The 25005-nt window shown below is 39.4% G+C and overlaps 1 protein-coding gene across 3 annotated transcripts in view; it reads left to right on the top strand.

Annotated features, from left to right (window-relative positions):
• The window catches only part of GABRG3 (gamma-aminobutyric acid type A receptor subunit gamma3), a 574336-nt gene that overhangs the window by 29027 nt on the left and 520304 nt on the right, over nt 1–25005 (top strand). The window lies entirely within an intron of this gene.

The following is a 25005-nucleotide window of genomic DNA, read 5'->3' as shown; positions in this document are numbered from 1 at the left end:
CCTAATAATCTTTGTTGACATTTCAGACATTGTAAATTTTATCTTATTGACTGCTTGATATTTTTATATTCCTATAGATATTCTTGAGTATCATTTTGGTGTATAGTTGAGTTAGTTGGAAGCAACTTGATTCTTTGAATCTTGTGGTTTAGGTTTGTTAGGCAGATCTGGATAAGTGTTCTGGCAGACTCTAGGGATAATTACTCCCTACTACCAAGTCAAGATTTTCCTGAGTACTCTACCCAAAGCTGGTATGCCTTGGTTCTGTATCTCCACCCAAATCTCATATTCAATTGTAATTCCCAATGTAATTCCCAATGTGGGGCCTGATGGGAGGTGAATGGATCATGGGGGCAGTTGCTCGTGAATGGTTTAACACTATCCCCATTTGTACTGCTGTTGTGATAGTGAGTGTGTTCTCATGTGATCCGGTTGTTTACCAGTGTGTATCGCCTCCCCCCACCACCACCTTTCTCCTGCTCTGGCCATGTGACAGTGCTTGCTCCCCCTTTGCCTTCTTCCATGATTGTAAGTTTCCTGAGGCTTCCTTAGAAGCTGAGCAGATGCCAGCACCATGCTTCCAGTACAGCCTGCAGAACCGTTAAACCATTAAATGTTTAACCATGAGCCAGTTGAACCTCTTTTCTTCATAAATTGTCCAGTCTCAGATATTTCTTTATAGCAATGCAAGAATGGACTAATATAAAAGCCCTGTGAATTTTGACTATTTCCACTCTAGCTGTTGGGAACAGATCCTGTTTCCAGTCATATGGGGAGACTGGAAACCATTCTTCATCCTTATGGATGGTTTTTGGATGGTTACAGGTAGTCTTCTCACACACATGCACTGATTACCCAAGCGAGGACCTTTACAGGTCTCCATGTCATGAGCCATAGGCTAGAAACTCTTTCAAGGCCCTAAGCTGGGGCAATTCTAGGGCTAATTTTGCATGTTTGCAGCCTCAGTGACCACTGTCCTTCATTGCCTGATATAGAGTGTCTTGAAAAGCATTGTTTCTTATAGTTTGTCTGATTTTTGATTGTTTCAAGTGAAAAAGTAAACCCAGTTCCAGTTACTCCACCTTGAATGTAGAGCAGAAGTGTTCTTCCTTCTGGCTGAGTTTGATGTCACAAGCTATTCTTGCCTTTCCTGTCACCCCTCTGAGGCCCAGGTGGGCCAATGGAGCCACTGAGCACCATCCAGACAGTCCTCCAACTGTCTGTAGACACATTAGGTGTGTCCAACCCAGCTGACTCCCGCACACAATGCCACTCCCCACAATCATCAGTTGTAGGCCAATGATGGCTGCTTTTCTGCAGGTTAGCATTTGTGGATGTTGAATTTCTTCTAGACACTGAGTTTGAGGAACTACTTCTTAGATTGGGAGTAGCAGGAGGATTTACTTGCTTCCCTTTAGCTATGGTTTTACTGGGATACTCTTTATTAGGTCATGTTTGTCGCAGGGCAGGGATGTGCAGTTGTTAGGAGGATAGGTAAAGTCATATTAGCTTTGTGCTCACCACTGTATGTTTCCAAACAAGCCACTGCTAGGTTGTGGAAAGAATGGAAATAGTGAGGTCATATGACCTTTCCCCAGTGGTTTGTTTCCTCCAAGGCAGTCCTTGAATCTGGATTAATCAATTGACCACTGGCTGATTTTAGGAACAGATGGCAGAAGGGGACTTTTCTTGAAGAGAGGTTCCCATAACTCACTCAGTTTTTTTTTTTTTTAATTTTTTTATTTTTTTATTTTTAAGATATGGTCAGTGCAAACTAGAGTGTTTAGGGATTGTTTGGGTATTATGATGTAGATGAAGATATAGTGTGATAACTACTGTATGTGTGTTTATATAAATTTTAAAGTGATTACATAGGAAACCATTTTTACCTGAGTCAACCACAACAATGAGAAGCTTCAACTTTTAAAATATTCCTACCAGTAAACTCAACCTTCTTCCAACAACAAATAGACTTCAAAAATAGTCAGCATTTTACTAAACTATTTAAAACTTTCCAGCCATTACATCACTCGTTGTATAACTGTAATACAATTTGCTGAAGGCTGCTGACTGAACTCTCACTCTAAGGACACACAGTAGTGTTTTCTGTCAGGGCTCACTGGCCCACAGGAGGATTTTCCAATATTGTCCAGGACACCAATTCAGTGCCTGAATCATCCACACTTTCCTGGCAGCAAGCTATCCTTCAAAGATAGCACTTCCTCTCTCAGCATACATTCTGATTTCACAAATAGTTTTAGAAATTTTAGCAGTAGGATCATGGTGGTATTTGTCTAAACTATTTAACATTTTCTCTCAACATTTTAATTGGTTAAATATCTTAATGAAGCCGTTCTGCTTTTAGTGCAACATTTGATTTTTTTCTTTAGATATTATTTTTATTTTTAAGCTAAGAAATTTATGCTGTAAAAATGTGGGATGTGCGGAATAGTATAAAAACTAGAAATAAAAGCAATGCAGCTGGGCATGGTGGCTCATGTCTATCATCTCAGCGCTTTCGGAGGCCAGGGCAGTAGGATTGTTTAAGGCCAGGAGTTTGAGAGCAGCCTGGGAAACATAGTGAGACCATGTCTCTCAAAAAAAAAAAAAGAAAGAAAGAAAAGAAAGAAAGAAAGGAAGGAAGGAAGGAAATAAGGAAAGAGAGAAAGAGAGAAATAGCCAGATCTGATGGTGTGTGCCTGTGGTCCCAGCTACTTGGGAGGCTGAGGTGGGAGGATTGCCTGAGCCCAGGAGTTTGAGGTTACAGTGAGCTATGATTGCATCACTGTATTCCAGCCTGGGTAACAGAATGAGACCCTGACTCAGAAATTAAATAAAATAATACAATAAATAAAACAAAACAAAACAAAAACCACATGCCCCTATCCAGAAACTATCACATGTGAATATTTAAATATGTTTTCTTCAAGCTTCTATTACATTTATAAATTACAGAATGTAGTTTTTCTCACATAGCATTATATCATTGGTATTCAAGTGTCATGAAATAGTTTTTAAACTGCATCTTGATTGTTTTATGTTTCCCAGTTGTTGGACATTTATTTGGTCTTAAAATTTTCATTATGATAAACAACACCAATGCAGAAATTTTTTACCTGTATTCGACATTTGTATTAGTTACACATTGCTGTAAAATAAACCGCCTTAAGATTCACTGGCCTACGACTGATGACTGTGTGGACTAGCATTGTGAGCGGGAGTCAGCTGGGCTGGGCATACCTAATGTGTCTACAGGCAGTTGGAGGACTGGCTGGATGGTGCTCAGTGGCTCCACTGGCCCATCTGGGCCTCAGCGGGGTGGCTGGAAAGGCAAGAATAGCTGGGCCCCTCCAGGTGGTCATTCAAAGATAGCATTTTATTCATCATCACTGGCCATCAGAGAAATGCAAATCAAAACCACAATGAGATACCATCTCACACCAGTTAGAATGGCAATCATTAAAAAGTCAGGAAACAACAGGTGCTGGAGAGGATGTAGAGAAATAGGAACACTTTTACACTGTTGGTGGGACTGTAAACTAGTTCAACCATTGTGGAAGTCAGTGTGGCGATTCCTCAGGGATCTAGAACTAGAAATACCATTTGACCCAGCTATCCCATTACTGGGTATATACCCAAAGGACTATAAATCATGCTGCTATAAAGACACATGCACACGTATGTTTATTGTGGCACTATTCACAATAGCAAAGACTTGGAACCAACCCAAATGTCCATCAGTGATAGACTGGATTAAGAAAATGTGGCACATATACACCATGGAATACTATGCAGCCATAAAAAATGATGAATTCATGTCCTTTGTAGGGACATGGATGAAATTGGAAATCATCATTCTTAGTAAACTATCGCAAGGACAAAAAACCAAACACCGCATGTTCTCACTCATAGATGGGAATTGAACAATGAGAACACATGGACACAGGAAGGGGAACATCACACTGTGGGGACTGTTGTGGGGTGGGGGGAGGGGGGAGGGATAGCATTAGGAGATATACCTAATGCTAAATGGTGAGTTAATGGGTGCAGCACACCAGCATGGCACATGTATACATATGTAACTAACCTGCACATTGTGCACATGTACCCTAAAACTTAAAAGTACAATAATAATAAAAAAAAAAGAAAATACAAAAGCGAAGCAAAAAATAAAAAAATAAAAAAAAACAAAGATAGCATTTTATTTTATTTTATTCTATTTTATTTTTCTGTAAGTTATTAGGGGTACAGGTGGTATAACAGTTTTAGAAATTTTAGTAGCAGGATCATGGCAGTATTTGTCTAAACTATTTAACATTTTCCCTCAATATTTAAATTGTTAAATATCTTATTTTATTTTATTTATTTATTTATTTTTGAGATGGAGTCTGTCTCTGTCGCCAGGCTGGAGTGCAGTGGTGCAATCTCGGCTCACTGCAACCTCCGCCTCCTGGGTTCAAGCAATTCTGCTGCCTCAGCCTCCCGAGTAGCTGGGACTACAGGAGCATGCCACCACGCCCAGCTTTAAATTGTTAAATATCTTAATGAAGCAGTGTGCTTTGAGTGCAGCATTTCATTTTTTTCTTTAGATATTATTTTTATTTTTAAGTTAAAAAGAAATTGTGAGACCTTGAACAAACTTTTAAGTTTGAGTCAATTACTATATAGGAGACCAAATCATGTTATCCTCTTTTACCCTTTCTCTTATTCGTTGTGCTCAAGGCTTTGATCTAGAACTGGAAAAAGCTTGCAAAGGACAGAATCTCACTCTTTTAATTTTGAGACAGGGGCTTGCTCTGTCTCAGGGTGTCTAGTGTGAGCTTATTCATATAGGAACAGTCAGAATTTGGATGAGACTAGAAGCAAGTCTTGTTCAGAATTCATACAGCATCACTTTTATGATATTCTGTTAGTCAAAGCAAGCTGCAAGTCTGACCTAGATCAAGTAGAGTCTACCCTTGGTGGTAGAGTTTGTGGCCAATTTCAATTTACCATGACAGTTTTTCCCTAATTTGTACCTTTGGAAGTGGAACTACTTGTCCAAAGGATGCAAACTTTCCATAAAAATTAACTTGATATATATGTTCACCAGCAGTGCATCAGAATGACCATCTCAAAATCTTACCAGCCTTTTACCAGTTCTAGGCAAAGCTTTGAATGTAATGAATAAGAGAAAGGGTAAATGAGAATACCATCATTTGGTCTTGTATATAGTTATTGACTCTCATCTGGACCAGTGTTTGTGGACTTTATCTAGACATATATTTTCTCAAAGCAAAATCTGGAAAAAGTTTCTTCAATAAAACTTTTTTTTACATTCCTAGTTTTTTTTTGTCTTCCAACTTTTTTTGTTTGTTTGTTTTTGAGACAGGGTCTCACTTTGTTGTCTGGGTTGGAGTGTAGTGGCGCTATCTCAGCTCATTGTAACCTCTGCCTCCTGGGTTCAAGCAATTCTCGTGACTCAGCCTCCCGAGTAGCTGGGACTACAGGTGCCCACCACCATGCCTGGCTAATATTTGTATTTTTAGCAGAGATGGGGTCTTGCCATGTTGCCCAAGCTGGTCTCAAACTCTTGGGCTCAAGTGATCTGCCCACCCTGGCCTGCCAAAGTGCTGGGATTACCGGCATGAGCCACTGCGCCCGGCCCTCTTCCAACTTTTATTTTAGCTTCAGGGGTACAGATGTAGGTTTGTCATGTAGGTAAATTTCGTGTCATGGGGATTTGGTGTGTCTAGATTATTTCATCACCCAGGTAATAAGCATAGTAGCTGATAGGTAGTTTTTTGATTCTCACCTTCCTTTCACCTCCACCTTCAAATAGGCCTGGTGTCTGTTGTTCCTTTCTTTTTGTCTATGTGTACTCAGTGCTTAGCTCCCACTTGTAAGTGAGAACATGCAGTATTTGGTTTTTTGTTCCTGCATTAGTTCACTTAGGACAATGGCCTCCAACTCTATTTATGTTGTTGTAAAGGACATGATCTTGTTCTTTTTTTTTTTTTTTTGAGATACAGTCTTGCTCTGTTGCCCAGGCTGGAGTGTAGTGGCACAATCTGGCTTACAGCAGCCTCGAACTCCTGGGCTCAAGTCAGCGTGCGTCAGCCTCTCAAAGTGTTGGGATTATAGGTGTGAGCCACTGTGCCTGGCCCGCATGCATGTGTCTTTATAGTAGAATGATTTGTATTCCTTTGGGTATATACCCAATAATACGATTGTTGGGGCAAATGTTTGCTCTGTTTTAAGTTATTTGAGAAATCGCCATACTACTTTCCACAGTGGCTGAACTAATTTACATTCCCATCAGCAGTGGATAAGCGTTCCTTTTTCTCTACAACCTCACCAGCATCTGTTATTTTTTGGCTTCCTAATAGTAGCCATTCTGACTGGTGTGAGATGGTATCTCATTGTGGTTTTGATTTGCATTTCTCTAATGACCAGTGATGTTGAGCATTTTTTCATATACTGCATATATGTCTTCTTTGGAGAAGTGTCTGTTTCATGTCTTTTACCCATTATTGATGGGGTTTTTTGTTTTTTGCTTGCTGGCTTGTTTAATTTCCTTATAGATTCTGGATATTGGACTTTTATTGGATGCATAGTTTGCAAATATTTTCGTCCATTCTGTAGGTTGTTTACTCTGTTGATAGTTTCTTTTACTATTGCAGAAGCTCTTTAGTCTAATTAGGTCCATTTTGTCAATTTTCGCAATGGCTTTTGATATATTCATCATGAAATCTTTGTTCAGTATATGTTATCCACTGTCCATCTTCTCTTTCTGGAGCGTGATACAAACTATTACTAAAGATACTACAGCTACTGTTACATATGACACAGGTAACTGGTATTGAATTGAAATTAGCCTTAAGTGTTCCCAGCATATGGGCCTTTTAAAATTAATTCAGCTAAATAATTGTATTTTATGTGCATTAAAATAATAACAGAAAAATTCACATGCAGAATCAGTGTTGAAAATATGTAAGTATGTATTAACCTACTCAAATGCATTAGAATGTAATCACTAAATATTTGGCATTAGTTTATACTGTTAATCTGGAAGGTTAAACATGAGCCCACGTGGGTAAAAAGAGTACCTCACTCTCGATTGTCTCATATTCTGAATATTTGTATTGCAGGTTCAGGTGACTTTTTCTTGTCACTCAAAAAATGTGCACATGCCCTTAATTTTCATTCCAAAAATATGATGAACAGTTCTTCCAAATATAGATGGGATAGGAATCTTTTGGCTGACAGTCACTCAGAGATTCAGTCGAGAATTGAATCTGGGATACTCTGCTGTGCTAGAAGTTGGCAGGCCTGTGTGGCCTCCATAAACAAAACTAATTAATCTGGCTGTTTTCTTAAATTCCCGTATTGCTTGTCTAAATATCGGGTGCTGGCAGCTTTTTTTTTTGAACATTCTTCCCTCACCACTCCCTACCATCCCCCTGCAAAAGGGCACACACCTCATTTTTTTAAGTTGGAAGGAAAGGGAAGGAGAGAACATTAATCTGGTAAGTGGCACCCGCAGAGCAGCCACTGCTCACTTTCAGGGTTGCCGTGAGTGGACATCTCTGCAGCGCTGCTCTGGGGTAAAGCTCAGCTGAGGAGATGATGGGTGTCAGTTGGCCTTTTCAATGGCACCTCGCTAGGGGCTGGGTCAGAAGAAAATCCAGCATCTGTTCCCATTCTCAGTTCAGCTGCAGCCCCCATGGGTGAGGAATGTTTCCAGAGAAGAGAGGTAGGGGTGGGATGGGGCGAGGATGTAGAGCAAAGAGAGGGAAGGAAGTGCAGGGGACAGGACGGTAGGCTCTGACAATCCTAGGCTGAGCTCAGACTCTTCTCACAGTGCCGTCTGGAATACACTGTGTCCCCAGCTCACTCTTCAGCTGCCCTGAGCATCGACACATACTCCACAGGTGCACACTGGACTGCTGTGGGCTCCTCTAGGTTGACATAAAGAATTCCAAATTGAGAGAGCTTGAATACCGATAGCAAACCGTGTAGAACGAGCCGTCAGTGTTGTAATAGGGTGGGTTGGTCTTGGGAATCTTTTTGCTTTTCTTCTCAGTTTTGTTCTGATGTCCCCTTACTGAGCTGGTTATATAGACTGGAAAGTACTAGTCCTACCAAGATACTTGCATTTTTATCAGAGGACACGTGACAATTGAAAAAACTGTTAGGATCCAATATATACATACATACATATTTACATATTTAGATAAACAAACAAGCAAAAGTTCTAGCCAGGTAAGGAAGAAATTTGGGAAAGGCTGAGAAAGGTTTCCAGTATTTTTCAGCTTCTAATATGTATTTGTTTGCCTAGGACTTTACCTAGTGAGCCTACTGCTAAGACCGTACTCATGTTCTAAATGCTCAGGGAAAGCTAACAATGCCTCCATTAGGACAGTTCTCATCCTCAAGGCAATGAGAGCCTTTTGAGGCCCAAACGGTATCACCAATCCAAATTTGGAGCCAGATTCAAAAGGGCAGCCAGGAAGGTCTGACCATCCTACAGTGATCACACATATGCCCCAGCACAGAACTGACCATCTCTCCTAAGATGTAAAGCATTCTTAAAGTGGGAGTCCTAGATTCCTCAGGCAACTTCTTCCTCTTCCTCTTCCTTTTCTCCTCCTCCTCCTCCTCTTACTCCTCCTCCTCCTTCTGCTTCTTCTTTCTTCATTCTTCTTTCTTCTTCTTCTTCTTTTTTTTGACAGGCTCTCACTTCGTCATCCAGGCTAGAGTGCAGTGGTACGATCATGGCTTACTGCAACCTCTGCCTCCGGGGCTCAAGTGATCCTCCCACCTCAGCCTCCCAAGTAGCTGGGACTACAGGTGCATGCCACCAAGCCCGGCTAATTTTTGTAGTTTTTGTAGAGCCGGGGTTGCATACCTAAGCTAAGGTGTTGCACACAAGGCTGATACGTCACATACCTAGGCTGATAGCTTGGGATCTAGGGTAATTTGTTGCATACCCAGAGCTGCGTGCCACTCCTCCTCCATAGGCGCCTTCCTAGGAATTTTGTCCTCTCTCTGTTTGTGCTTTCACCTGAAAGAAAGATTCTTCATCAAGGAACGCCCAGGCCACAGAATGAACAGGGTGATAACTTTAGCAATCAGGGTAAGCAGCTAATTAAATATTCTAGAAATGCAGTAACTTTGCTTGATTGTTTTACCTAGAGCAACTGAGATAGCTTCACTGTGGTCAAAACAATAGCCCCAGGCATTCCTAAATTTAAGAGAAGATCCAGGGTAACATCAGTTTGGCTCTTGGAAAATATCAGGGTTAGATTAAGTTGGGACTGGCCAACTTCATGCTCTCAAGTCATTTCCACACCATCTTCCACCTTCTCTCTTGAAGCTCTTGCCTCCTTTGAGCTTCACTTTCACACGTTTCCCTCTCCCCTTTCTCATCTCTGTTCTTCTCTATTTAAAAACACACCCATATCCCAAACTCCTTGTTGTGGTAGATGTGGGACATGCTCAGTTTGAAAGAGCTTAATCTCCATTGCCTTTGCCGTTCCACTATCCCCAGATCTGGTCCTTGACATGACTCAGAAAGGCTTAAATACTGAGGTGTTTTTGTTTTTTTTTTTTTTTTTTTTTTTTGGGTTGGTTTGTTTGTTTGTTTTGTTTTTGATATGGAGTCTCACTTTGTCGTCCAGGGTGGAGTGCAATGGTGCAATCTTGGCTCACCACAAGCTCTGCCTCCCGGGTTCCAGCGATTCTCCTGCCTCAGCCTCCAGAGTAGCTGGAATTACAGGCCCACACCACCACGCCCGGCTAATTCTTGTATTTTTAGTAGAGTCAGGGTTTCGCCATGTTGGACAGGCTGGACTCGAACTGGCTGGTCTCGAACTCCTGACCTCAAGTGATCTGCCCGCCTTGGCCTCCCAAAGTGCTGGGATTACAGGTGTGAGCCACTGCTCCCGGGCAAACACTGAGATTCTTATTCTTACTTTAAATTCTGACCACAGCATCTACTTTTTCAATTCTGCAACTCTCTTAGGACTTTCAGAAATGTTCTTTATCTTTATTGTGACGTGTACAACTTTGACACTTTCTTCAGAAGGACGCATTTGTCTGTCTGCTTCAGTGAAATATCTTCTCCTCTCTCACTGTCCCCTTCCTGGCTTCTCTTCCTCCTTCCGTCACCCAGATTCCTGGCCTTTCAATACGTTATCGTTCAGTCTCTTCTCTTCATTTTATACAGTATTTTATTTGATAGTAACACCAGCCTTTGTGGCTTCAACCCCCATCCTCATGTATTAAAATATGTTTTCCAATCTGCTAGTTTAGCCTAGATCAGGATACTACTTAGATCTACAATTCTAGGCTGGGCACGGTGGCTCACGCCTGTAATCCCAGCACTTTGGGAGGCTGAGGCAGGCGGATCACAAGGTCAGGAGATCGAGACCATCCTGGCTAACACGGTGAAACCCTGTCTCTACTAAAAAATACAAAAAATTAGCCAAGCGTGGTGGCAGGTGCCTGTAGTCCCAGCTACTTGGGAGGCTGAGGCAGGAGAATGGCGTGAACCTGGGAGGCGGAGGTTGCAGTGAGCCGAGATCGTGCCACTGTACTCCAGGCTGGGCGACAGAGCGAGACTCCATCTCAAAAAAAAAAAAAAAAAATCTACAATTCTAATTCACCTCTGGAAAATTGAGGTGCATGGCTATTCTGTCAGATTCTTGAAGTTCTCACATATAGACTCTTAACACATTTTCACTGAGTTCAATAGTGGTGGATAACTAAATAACTTACTTTTTCTGCTGCTCTTTGTTCCTTCTTGTAAATCAAAGCTTCTATATGCTAGAATTTATTAATAGTGTAAAGAATATTTTAAAATATTTTGAATACTGCAGATCAGATGGAGATGAATTCTCTATTATTTTTCTGTGTAAAGATGTTTATTTCATCTTGATTTTTGAAGGTCTTTTTTGGGGGTACAGAATTATAGGCTAATATTTTTTTCTTTCAGTACTTGAAAAAATCTCACACCATTGTTTTTTGATTTCTATTGTTTCTTATAAGGTGTCAGCCATGATCTTAACTATTTTTGTTATTTATGCAATGTACCTTTTGTTGGGCTCATCTTAAGACTTGTTTCTTTATTAACTTTTCAGCAGTTTGATAATGATGTACCCAGGCATGGTTTTCATAATGTTTATCATTCTTGGAGTTTGATGAAGTGCTCAGATCTGTGATTTGATGTCTTTCATCACTTTTGGGAAATTCTTGACTATAATCTTTACAGATATATTTTAAAATCTCAATATCTTTTTGCGGGATGCATTATATATATATTCTCTTTGTAACACATTAGATGTTACTAGGTTGTGTGCTTTTTCGCGGCTGTATTAACTCTATAGGAAGGAATGGATATGGGGAGTGAATCACCATATCCAAGGTAGGCTCTCATTCCTGCACCATAGTCAATCTTTATCTCAGTACCTGGTTTTATTCCTTTCATAGTACTCATAACTATAAAAAACAGCTGGTTTATTGATTAGTTTACTTGTTTAATCTGTTTTACGCACTGTGATTTAAATGCTAAGAAAGTGGAGACTTTATGTCTTGATTATGCTCTGTCCTCAGACATTAGAACTCTGTAGCTCAGCAGTCATCCACTAATTATTTGTTGAACGAATAGTGGTAAGCAGAAAGGCAAAAACAAGATTTACTTACCACTTACACTAGAAGGGAGGCTGTTAAAAGGTACGTATTAATAAAACCCTTCAAACGATTTATAATACTGGAAATGTTTGAATTGTAAAAATAGATTGGAAGGTGAAAGAAATTTGAAATAATTCAGTGAAAAATAAAATATTTTGTAGTAGTTAGGCTTATTAGCTGTAATAGAATCATAGGACTTCACATCTGGATTTCTGACTACTTTAAGATACTTCATATGAGTGGAATCTTAACATATTGGTCCTTTTATGATGGGCTTATTTCACTTAACATGATGTCCTCAAAGTTCATCCACCTAGTAGAACATGACAGGATTTCTTTATTTTTTAAGGCTGAACAATATTGTATTTATATGCCACATATTCTTTTTTCATTCACCTGTTGATTGACGTTTCTGTTCCTTCTACATCTTGGCTATTGTAATGTGCAGGAGTTTTTAAGTTTAATGTAGTCCATTTGTCTATTTTTGCTTCTGTTTCCTGAGCTTTTACTGTCATATCCAAGAAATTATTACCAAATTCAGTGTAAAGATCTTTTCCACTGTTTTCTCATAGATGTTTTATAGTTTTTGGTCTCATATTTAGGCTTTTGATCCATTTGGAGTTAAATTTTGTATATGATATATAGTAAGAGTGCTAACCTCATTATTTTGCATATGGAGATACAATTGTCCCTGCATCATTTATAGAGACTGTCCTTTTCTCATTTTGTAGTCTTGGCATCATAGTTGAAATTTGTTTGGCTACTTTACGCAAGGATTTAAGTATGGGCTCTCTATTCTGTTCCATTGGTCTATATATCTGTCTTTATACCAGTATCACACTGTTTGATTTTGTGGTAAGTTTTCAAACTAGGAAGTGTCAGACCTCCAACTTTCTTTTTTTTTCCTCAAGATTGTTTTGGCTATTTGGGGTCACTTGAGACTCCATATAATTTTAGAATTGGCTTTTCTATTTCTGCCAAAAATGCCGTTGGCATTTATATTGGAATTATATAGAATCTGTAGATTGCTTTGAATAGGATTGACATCTTAACAATATTAGGCCTTCCAATCTGTGAAAGCAAGCTGTCTTTTTACTTACTGGTGTTTTCCTTAATTTCTACAAACAATGTTTTGTAGTTTTTGGTGTATAAGTCATTTGCCTCTTTAGTTGAGTTTATTCCGAAGTATTTTATTATTTTTAATGCTATTGTAAATTGAATTGTTTCATTAACTTCTTTTTTGTTTGTTGTTAATGTATATAAACACAACTGATTTTTGACTATTGATTTTATATTCAGCAATTTTGCTGAATTTATTAGTTTTAACATTTGTGTGTGTGTGTGTGTGCATGTGCAATTTTTAGAGTTTTCTACATCTAAGATCATGTTGTCTGTGAATAGAGAAAATATTACTTCTTTCCCAATTTGGATGGTTTTATTTCTTTTTGAGCAGAATTTCTTCCAGTACTATGTTGAATAGAAGCAGTGAATGCAAGCGTTCATCTCTTGTTCCTAATCTTAGAAAAAAGCTTTTAGCCATCGAGGATGAGGTTAGCTGTGGGCTTTTTATGTATGGCCTTTATTATGTTGAGATAGTTTCCCTCTATTCCTATGCTATTGAGTGCTTTTTCTAATGAAAGGCTGTTGAATTTTGTCAGATACTTTTTCTGGATCAATTGAGAATGTGCGTTTTTAAAAATTCATTCTGTTAATATAGCATAATATATTGATTGATTTTTTTGGTATGTTGAACCATCCTTGCACTTCAGAAATAAATCCCACTTGGCCATTATGTATAACAGTTTTAAAGTGCTGTTGAATTCTGTTTTCTCGTATTTTGTTGAGGATTTGTCATCAAAATTAGTCATGGATATTGGTCTATACTTTTCTTTTGACTTTGCCGGCCTTTGCTATCAGGGTAATGCTGGCCTTATAGAATGAGTTTGGAAGTATTCCTCCTCTTTATTTGTTTTGGCAGAGTTTAAGAAGGGTCAGTGTTTATTCTTCTTTAAATGTTTGGTAGAATCCCTGGTGAAGCCATCTGGTCTTGAGCTCTTTAGTGATAGAAAGTTTTTGTTACTGATTCAGTCTCCTTACTAGTTAGAGATTGCTTAAGAATTTTTTTTGTTTGTTTGTTGAGACAGAGTCTCACTCTGTCACCTAGGCTGGAGTGCCGTGCCGTGATCATGGCTCACTGTAGTCTTGACCTCACTGGGCTCACGTGATCTTTCCACCTCAGTCTTTTGAGTAGCTGGGACCACAGGTGTGCACCACCTCTCCTGGCTAATTTTTGTATTTTTTGTAGATAGGAAGTTTTGCCATATTGTTCAGGCTGGTCTTTAACTCCTGGGCTCAAGCGATTCACCTGCCTTGGTCTCCCAAAGTGCTGGGATTACACATGTGAGCCACTGTGCCTGGCCAAGATTTTTTATTGTTTCATGAATGAGTCTTGGTAGGTTATATGCTTCTAAGAATATTTATTTCTTCTAGTTTATCAAGTTTGTTGACATACAATTATTCATAATAGTCTCAAAATTCATCCTATTTTTGTGACATCAGTTGTAACATTCTTTCATTTTTAAGTGTATTTATTTGAGTCTTTCATTTTTTTCTTAGTCTAGCTAAGGGTTCATACATTTCATTGATCTTTTTGAAGAATCACCTCTTGGTTTTGTTGATTTTTTTTCTATTTTCTATTTCCTTTTTTATTTATCTCTGTACAATCTGTATTATTTGCTTTCTTCAGCTACATTTCTTTAATTATTTTTTTCTAGTTTTTTGAGGGTGAAAAGTTAGATTGTTGATTTGAGGTTTTTCCTCCTTTTTTAATGTAAGTCTTTACTGCTATAAATTTCTTCCTTTGTACTGCTTTTGTTGTAGCCCATAAGTTTTGATATGTTGTGTTTTCTTTGTTTGTCTCCATATATTTTCTAAGTTCCCTTGTGATTTCTCCTTTGACCCTTTGGTTGTTTAAGAGTAAATTATTCAATTTCCATATATTAGTGAATTTTCCTGTTTTGCTTTCCTGTTGATTTGTTTCATTCTATTGTACTTTGAGTGATTTAAATCTTAAATGTGTTAAAACTTGTTTTGTGGACTCACACGTCTTCTATCTCTGAGAATGTCTATTTGCACTTGAGGAGAAGGTGTATTTTGCTGTTGTTGGTTGGAGTGTTCTGAGTATGTCTGTTAGGTCCAGTTGGTTTGTAGTGTTGTTCAAGTCCTCTGTTTCTTTGCTTATATTCTGTCTGGTTCTTTATATAACTGGAAGTGAGATATTGAAGTCTCCTACTATTATTGTGCTGCTGTCTAGTTGTCTCTTCAGCTCTGCCAATGTTTACCTTATAAATTTGGGAACTCTAATGTTAGGTGTATATGTATTTATGGTTGTTATGTCTTTCTTGTGAATGGACCCTTTTATTACTGAATAACAATCTTCTTTATGTCTTGCAACAGTTTTTGAGTTAAAATCTCTTGTGTCCAATACAAATATAGTCACCCTTGCTTTCTTTAGGTTGCTATTTGCATAGAATATCTTTTCCCATCCTTTCACTTTTAACCTATGTATGTCCTTAGATCTAAAGTGAGTCTCTTATAGACAGCATGTTCTTCTATCTTTTTAAAATCCATTTAGTCAATCTATATATTTTAATTAGAGTTGTAATCCATTTACTTAGAAAGTAATTACTGATAGGGAAGGACTTACTGTTGCCATTTTGTTAATTTTTTTTCTGGATGTGTTATAATTTTCTGCCCCTCCTTTCCTGTCTTGCCGCTCACTTTCTTTTGTGTTTGATTTTTTTTTTTTTTTTTTTTTTTTTTTGAGACGGAATCTCCCTCTGTCACCCAGGCTGGAGTGCAGTGGCGCAATCTCGGCTCACTGCAAGCTCCGCCTCCTGGGTTCATGCCATTCTCCTGACTCAGCCTCCCAAGTAGCTGGGACTACAGGTGCCCGCCACCACACCTGGCTAATTTTTTTTTTGTATTTTTAGTAGAGACGGGGTTTCACCGTGTTAGCCAGGATGGTCTCGACCTCCTGACCTCGTGATCCACCCACCTCAGCCTCCCAAAGTGCTGGGATTACAGGTGTGGGCCACCGCACCCGGCTGTGTTTGATTTTTTTGAGTGACGTGTTTTGATTCCCTTTTGATTTTCCTTTTGTATATTCTATAGATATTTTCTTCCTGGTTACCATTACATGAAATATAACAATCTCTATTAAACTGATAACTTCAATTGCATATAAAAATTATATTTCTTCTGCTGGCGATTCTTGTTCAATTCCATTGTGGTCAAATAAAATACTTTGAATAATTTAAATCTTTATGTACTAAGACTTGTCTTAACAAGTCTTAAGTCTTGACTTGTCTTTAAGACTTGTCTGCCCACACTTTATGTTGTTGATGACTCCACCTACCTCTTTGTATACTGTGTATGCATTAACATAGTTTTATAATTACTTTTTATGCTTTTGTTTTTTGAATTCTATACCTGGTTTAAAAGTAATTTTTATATATTTATATGGTTTAATGTTGCTGTTTATCATTCTTACACTTCAATTTGAAGGACTACTTTCAGTATTTCTTATATAGCAGCTCTAGTCATGATGAACTCTCTCAGCTTTCCTTTCCTTCCCTTTTCTTTCTTCTTTTCTTTTCTTTTTTTGAGACAAAGTGTCACTCTGTCACCTAGGCTGGAGTGCAGTGGCTCTATCACTTCAGCTTTACTTTATCTGAGAATGTCTTACATTCTTATTCATTTTTGAAGGAGAGTTTTTACCATATGTAATATTGTTGGTTGATTCTTTTTTCCTTTCAGCATTTTGAATATATTATCCAACTTCATTCTGTCCTGCAAGGTTTCTGCTTAGAAATGAGGTTATAATCTAATACAAGCTCCCTTGTACATGATGAGTCACTTTTCTCTTTCTGCTTTCAAGATTCTCATTGTCTGTGACTTTTGACAGTTGGATTATGATGTGTCTCTTTGTAGATCTCTTTATTTTTATTCTACTTGTGGTTCTTTTAGCTTCTTGATTATGTATGTCCATTTCTTTCCTCAGATTTGGGAAGTTTTCAGCCATTATTTCTTCAAAGAGTCTCTTTCCCCCTTTCTTCCTTTTAAATTCCCATAATGCATATGTTATTCTGCTCAACACTCTACCATAAGTCCCTTAGGCTCTCTCCGCTTTGCTTCACTCTTTTTTTTGTTTTTGCTTCTTTGTCTTGATAATTTAAAAAATCCTGTTCTTGAATTTACTGATTCTTTCTTCTCTTTGACCAAGTCTGCTATTGAGTACTTCTCGTGAATTTTTAAATTCGCTTAATGTATTCCTCACTCCCAGTAGTTATGTTTGTTTCTTCTTCTTAGTTTCTGACTCTTTTCTGATATTATCATTTTGTTCATTTTTTAAAATTTCATTAGTTTTTTCCATCTGTGCCTTCCTTTATGTCATTGAACATCCTTACGACAGTTATTTTGAATTATTTATCTGCTAATTCATATATTCCCATGCCTTTAGGGTTAGTTTCAGGATATTTAATTTGTTACCTCGGGCCCAGTCTTTGTGGTCTGGTTTAATGCAGGAAGGACTTTCACCAATCAGCATGGCCAGAGACTCTGGAGACCTCTAAAGCCTTTTCTTGGGATGCGTACTCCCCAGACTTGCACACTTAATGTATTAGGTTGGTGCAAAAGTAATTAACAAGAACCGCAATTACTTTTGCACCAAGTTAATGGAAGGCTGTGTTGCTTTCTACTCAGGGGCTCCCTCCGATGTCTGTCTGTGGTACTGCAGTTTCTTTGGTTGTGTAGCAAACTGAGGTACTGGCACTCCCCCTGCTGTCGTTCAGTGGTACTGCAGACTCTGGTGGTAAAACAAGCCATGTTTCATTGCCTCTGTTCTGAGTCCACCAACCTGCCACCCTGTTCTTCTAAGCACTTAAATTCAGAGGACACAGAAACCAGTCCCTTGGGCAGCCCCACAAAAAGTCAGAATGTTGAAAATATTCTACTTTTTTCTTTCTTTCCTCAGGGAGAAGTTGGGAATGTTCTCCTGAACACACCCCATGGTACTTGGCGGGAGGCACTCTGGCATGTGTGTGCCAGGAATTTTCCTACGGGGACTTCTGTGTGGTTGGCTTTGCACTGGCCAGGGGTGCTGCAGAGACCTCTGAATTGTATTCTAGATTTCTCACAGAGGCAGTTGGTCTGTATCGTGTGGTTAAGTCAGTGGCTTCACGTGGAAAGTAGGGTCTGGGGCTTCCTACTCTGCCATCTTGCTGGTGTCACTTTGTTCATGTCACTCAGGTACAGTGAGGTTTGTCAAGCACTGAGAATTTTCATACCATCCTCAGTGCTCTCTTTATTAAAGGCATAGTGCAGTTAGCCCTTCACATCTGCTCTGAACAGACAGCTCTGCTGGTCAGTGCAGTTCCACATTCCCTGCCAGATGGTGGAAGGGAGAAGCTGCTATTATGAAGGGAGTTGTTAAAAACTTATCTTTCCTGTTATAACGAACAGAATTCGTGGTTGAAAAAAGAACTTACTTCAAATATTCAGTTTATAGATGGAGAAAATAAGCCCCATCAAATTTAAGTGACTTTCTCAAGGCCATATGGCTACTTTAGAGTCAAATTTATAACATTACTAGACTTGGCAGATGCCTTCCTCAATTCTCTTATATTCTTATCATCAAACCCTTTCAGGAGGTGGAAATTTAGATCTGAGCTTTCGAGCACCTACCCATCAGAGCTCTGAAGGATTTGTGGTTCTGAACTTAACACCAGTGTTTTTATTCTTTTAAGAATGGGAATTCTAGTAGTATATTTTATATGAATGTGCAAAAATGTAGAATGTCACTGTTTGCCTCCTTCCATGTTACTTATCGTATCTGACCCACAGTGAAATGACAATAACCTTATCTTTTTCTTTGTCAACTCTTGGTGGCCTTCTTGAGATCACATATTTAAAGGGTGTTTGGGAAAGGGGTGAGGGCTTTGGAGTTGACATCTATAGTTCTGGGATTAATGGAAATAGGATTAGCTGTAAACCCCATATTTAAGGGTCGGAGCCAAGTAAATTGGCCAAATAGGACCTTAACTGAGCTGGAATGGGACCTGTGATAGTGACTTTACCATCTCAGGGCTTCAATACTAAGTTATAGAAGACATTTTTGCATGGACTCAGAGTATTGGCAAAACTGCAATATTGACCAAGTTTGCTTATCCCATGTACTTTTTACCCAAATTCTTCCACTTAGTCCCCATAATAGTATTCTCCAAGTTAGAAAAAAAGCATTTGAAAACAAATCTTCACTGAGATGCTATGGATAGGTTTAATATAATCCTCAGAGACAGAGAATTTGTGTTTAAAAAATTCTTGAAAGATTATTTGTCACGATAATCATGATGATGATGATGATGATAAAAAACAGTACTAATCCCATTGAAGTATTTGTTCCCTAGAGTCTCTCTTTTTTTCTTTTTTTTTTTGAGATGGAGTCTTGCTCTGTCACCCAGGCTGGAGTGCAGTGGCACAATCTGGGCTCACTGCAAGCTCTGCCTCCCGGGTTCATGCCATTCTCCTGCCTCAGCCTCCCGAGCAGCTGGGACTACAGGCGCCCGCCACCACGCCTGGCTAATTTTTTTTGTATTTTTAGTAGAAACGGGGTTTCACCATGTTAGCCAGGATGGTCTCAATCTCCTGACCTCGTGATCCCCCCACCTCGGCCTCCCAAAGTACTGGGATCACAGGTGTGAGCCACCGCGCCCAGCGTAGAGTCTCTTGAAGCCTCACTACCAAAATAGAAACTCCAGGAGGTTGAGGGTGGAACCCCGGATTCTCTGCTTTGGTGAAGCTGCAGAATCCCAGTTAAGTCACTCCTCACTCCTATTTTAACTTACTCTCTGTAAAATGGGAACAGGAATGCTACTGCGTACTGATTAAATGCAAAGTGCTTAGCACAGTGCCATGTAATAAATCTTATCATCCTTCGTCTGTGGACATTAGCAGAGGAAGAGAAGGCAGAACTGAAGGAAGGTTGGTGATGGGGTGTAGGGGATCCTCTGCCTAATACATCATTGTGTTCAGTGGGACTCTTAGTTTAGGAAAAGGAAAGGGACAGATGAGCCCCTGTTCCCCACCCTTGTCCCCAAAGGCAGGAAAGATGGAAGAGAGGTTCCCGGTTATTGGAAGAGCCTTTTATGCGTTGGGGGCATGAGAGTTAATGTTATTTATTCATCTTGTGAAAATTCATGTGCTGATATTTAAATACTTATGTCATATTTACTCTTTTCATGAAGAAATAGAAACTTAAGTGCCTAGGGTGATTTTTAAACATAAACATTATTTGAAAGGCAGCAAATGCAATATTTTGGCATTCTATTCTGCGTTTAATTCCAGGGGCCTTAACAACCATAGCTAAAAATGTACTGAGCACCCACTATTTACTGCGTAACAGCCCGGCCCTGTACCCTCATCTTGAATTAGGTTCTGTTTTCAGCCTCTCTTCCACGTACAGGAACTGAGGCACAGAGATCTGAAGAAACTTTTCGAGATGATAGAGCTGGTGAGTAGCTGAGCCCCTCTGCAGCCGGGCCGCATCCTCCATGGGCATGTTGACTCACTTGACATGTCTGCTCAGAATTCCTTAGGGTCTCCATGCCTCATCCCCACTGCTGGTCTGGGGCAGCTCTTTAGGGATTCCCTTGCATGGACAGCTGTAAACACCTTGACCTCTTTCCCCTTCACCTTTTTGTCCCTGTCAACACCTATTGGTCCTGTAGCTCTTCTGTTGGAATCTCTGTTTCTGTTGTTTTCTATCTCTTTTTTTTTGAGACAGAGTCTTGCTCTGTTGTCCAGGCTGGAGCGCAGTGGCGCTATCTTGGCTCACTGCAAGCTCTGCCTCCTGGGTTCATGCCATTCTCCTGACTCAGCCTCCTGAGTAGCTGGGACTGCAGGCGCCTGCCACCACGCCTGGATAATTTTTTCGTATTTTTAGCAGAGACGGGGTTTCACTGTGTTAGCCAGGATGGTCTCTATCTCCTGAACTCATGGTCCGCCCGCCTCGGCCTTCGGAAGTGCTGGGATTACCGGCTTGAGCCACCACGCCCGGTCTGTTGTTTTCTATCTCTCGCTTGTTTATGAATGAATATTCATGGTTTCACTTGCTCTTGCAATGTCACTCTCCACTTTTTCCTCTCCATGGAGGTAATATAATTTTTGTTGTAACAGATGATTATTTTTAGGAACATCTTTGTCTCAGACGATCTTTTATCAACTCTTTTCCCGCTTAACTACTTGGGTCAGCTTGTAATCATCATCATGTTCTAGGGGACATTTAAAAATTATTCTTTTTCAAAAGTAAGACAGTGCTAGATAATCAGTAAGGTGACTGTCGTTTATAAGAATCTATTGTATATTTCAAAATAACTGAAAAGGAATAATTCAGATGTTCCTAGCACAAAGAAAAGACAAATATTTAAGGCAATGGATATTCCAATTACACTGATTTGATCTTTATAGACTATATAAATGTATTAAATTAACACGTGTCCTAAAAATATGTACATCTGTTATGTATCAATAGAAAAATTAAAAGAGAAAAGAACATATTTTTTCATGTTGCAGTTGGCAAGCTCATGAGCATTTAACATGTAAAGTTAAGTAATTATAACTTTACAACTGCAATTTTTACGAACCATAGTAATGCAACATCCAGGGGTCACCTACAGTGTCAGATGCTGTGGGAAGGGTGAGGGTGAATCACACAGACTTGCCTTCCAAAGACCAGCTTTTCTTGTTGAGGGTGCTAAAAGGTGCCCATGACCTAAAAATAGGAAGTAATCATATAAGGTAGGGATTCAGAGAAAGGAAATACATCTTTTCTTCTCCACTACTGTATATTAAGTTAATTTCCCTAAAAGACCGCAGACACTTACTTGAAATTTATGTGAGTGGCTGAGCCCAGTGGCTCACACCTGTAATCTCAGCACTTTGGGAGGCCCAAGTGGAAAGGCTGTTTGAATCTGAAAGTTCAAGACCAGCCTGGGCAACATAGCGAGACCCTGTTTCTGCAAAAAATTTAAAAAATCAGCCTGATATGTTGTGTGTGCCTGTAGTCTTAGTTGCTTAGGAGGCTGAGACGGGAGGATTGCCTGAGCCCAGGAGGTCCAGGCTGCAGCGAGCCATGATTGCACCACTGCACTCCAGCGTGGGCAGCAGAGCAAGACCCTGCCTCAAAATAAATAAGTACTAAAATACAGTAAGTTAAAAAATTTGCATGAGAACTATCTTTTGTAAGAGGTATTAATCAAAAGACTCAACTCAGAAAGAACTAAGTGACCATGACTACTGGTCCTTGTGGCCCTGGATGCCTACCACCTCCATGCTCTGGGGCTCTGTGTAAATCCATAGGCTCATTCCTCTGGGATGCCTTCCTGCCCTGCCACCTTTCCCTGGCAGATGACTGCAGAACCCATGCCCTGTGAACCCATGCTGAGCCAAGCACAACTTCTCTGTCTTTTTTTCTACCCTTTTTTTTCCTCTCCTCAGTTTTTCTAAAGTAAATCATGCTGTCGTAAGTCTGATTTTAGAGAGAAACTTCTTGGAGTTTTGAGAAGCCAGCTCAATACGACAATATCCTTCCTCTTTAAGGCAAAATAATATTCCATTGTCTATGTATACTCCATTTTTTAAATCCGTTCATTTGTCAATGAGCACTTGAATTGTTTCTACCTTTTGGCTGCTGTGAATAATATTATTAGCATAGCCGTTCAATCTGTTTGAGCCCCTCCTTTTAATTCCTTTGGATGTATACCCAGAAGTGGAACTACTGGATCATATGGTAATTGTATTTTTAGTTTTTTTGAGGAATCACTCTACCATTTTCCACAGTGGGTATATCATTTTTCTTCACACAAACAGTGCACAAGGATTCGAATTTCTTCATATCCTGACTGGCACTTGTTATTTTCTGTTACTGTTATTGTTGTTTGTTTGTTTTTAGTAGTAGCCATCCGAATGGGTGTGAGGTGTTATTTTGTGGTTTTGATTTGCAGTTCTCTAATAACTAATGATGTCTTCATGTGCTTATTGTCCATTTGTATATCTTCTTGGAGGAAATGTCTATTTACATTTTTTTTGCCATTTAAATCAGGTTAGTTTGTTTTTGTTGTTGAGTTCTAGGAGTTCTTTATGTATTCTGGATATTAACCACTTATCAGAGATACAATTTGCAAATATTTTCTCCTACTCAATGGGTTGTCTTTTTACTCTGTTGTGCCCTATATGCGCAGAAGTCTTAAATTTTGTTATAGTCAAATTCATTTATTTTTCTTTTGTTACCTGATCTTCTGGTGTTATATCCAAGAGATTGTTGTTAAATCCAATGTCAAGAAGCTTTCTGCCATATTTTCTTCTGATAGTTTTGTAGTTTTAGGCCTTACAGTTAGGTCTCAAGTCCATTTTGAGTTAATTTTTGTTTATGGCATAAGGTAAGGGTCCAACTTCATTCTTTTGCCTGTGGATATCCAGTTTTCCCAGTACTGTTGGTTGAAAAGATTGTCCATTCCCTCATTGAACGGTCTTGGCAACTTTGTGGAAGATCATTTGTCAGGGTGTAGTCTTGAGTCTTTGAGTTATAAACCTTCAGCTGCCTGTGGCCAATCTCCTTCTTGGATTCTACTGTCAGAGCCACTATTCTAATGCTTCATTTACGTTAGCATGACTCTGCTTAAAAGAGCATCTACTGGCCAGGCACGGTGGCTCATGCCTGTATTCCCAGCACTTTGGGAGGCTGAGGTGGGCAGATCACTTGAGGTCAGGAGTTCAAAACCAACCTGGCTAACATGGTGAAACCCTGTCTTTACTAAAAATACAAAATTAGCTGGGCGTGGTGGCAGGTGCCTGTAATCCCAGCTACTTGGGAGGCTGAGTCAGGAGAATCGCTTGAACCCTGGAGGCAGAGGTTGCCGTGAGCTGAGATTGTGCCATTGCACTCCACCATGGGAGACAAAGCAAGACCCTGTCTCAAAAAAAAAAAAAAAAAAAGCATCTACTAAAAGCTCTTCATTTTCCTTGGCATTTTGCAAGTGTGTGTGTGTGTGCACACTTATTGCAAACTCTTATCTCTTACACCCTTCATGGCACTGTTGCACTTATTACACTTGCTGCTTCTCACTGCAGGCTGTTAAGGCTGTATGTTTGTTGGTTCTTTTTATTTAATGATATAAAAAACTCTGGAAGCCCAAAGTCTAATAAGTTGTATGCAACAACCAGAAAACTCTCTCGCTAAAAGTAGGTCCTTAACCGACTGACTTAACACCCTTTGGTATAGCATAATCAAAGGTTCTGCAGTGTTTGGAGATGGAACACTTGTTGAATCCAATAATTTGAAGAAAGATGCTACCTAATTTCCATAGTAGTTAGCAAAGCTTAGTCTAAAATGAAGAGTACTCCTTTTATGAAGCTTAAGCACCATATACATAGTGCATGGAATTGTGTTGGGGCATTTTCCAAAATGCCAGCCACTCTTGCAGCTCACATGACTTCGCTGTACTGACAGACGTTGTAGGAGTTGGTTCAAAGTCATTATCATTGTTTTCATTACGTGAAGGTCTGGGGATCGTTGCCCAGGGCACAGACCAGTTTATGTGCAATTTTACAAGACTGAAAGCTCAGAGCTGCCATTCATTGTTGCAGAAGCAGAGTGTGGAATTCCATTTGTGAATGTTCAGTTCTTCAGCAAAATTGAAGGAAGCACATTGACATAATTGCATAGACTACACTCTTGTTTCTATAGAAACAGTCTGTTTCATGGGGAAAGGTTCAGGAGTCTTGTTCATATTCCTCCTGGGCAGAAATTTTCTGGAATGGGCTCTGCCCCATCCTTCATCAGTCACTGAGTGCAGGGTGAAGGGAATATCCTCCTTTCAGAGGACATCAGCCCCCGACTCAGAGGTCCATGGGCTCAGCTGTCTTATTATCAGGCTTGCTCAGTTCTTTTGCTGCCATCAAAAGAGAAACTGATTTCCCTTAAAGCCAAATGAGCCAGGGCAGCCTCTGACATACGGCGTTAGAGAGATCAACCTGTGATTATATAAATGTTATGCCTTCATAGTTGAAACAGTAATTCTTTGACTTATTAACATTCCATTGTGTTTTGAGTTGGATTTAAACTCTGTGATGTATGTGCGTTTATGTATCTTTAAGTTATATTGATAACAATAAATAATATTTCTCATTTTTTATTGGTGTATAGACTCGCTAGAACTTTGCCTTGAGTTGCTTTGCTTTGGAAGGATAGCTAGACAGCTATGTGGTGGACACATA

The sequence above is a fragment of the Pongo pygmaeus genome, chromosome 16 (assembly GCF_028885625.2).
Source record: "Pongo pygmaeus isolate AG05252 chromosome 16, NHGRI_mPonPyg2-v2.0_pri, whole genome shotgun sequence".
Classification (NCBI taxonomy): domain Eukaryota; kingdom Metazoa; phylum Chordata; class Mammalia; order Primates; family Hominidae; genus Pongo; species Pongo pygmaeus.
Note: the sequence above shows the minus strand (reverse complement) of the source record. Positions and strands in the feature narration are given on the sequence as shown.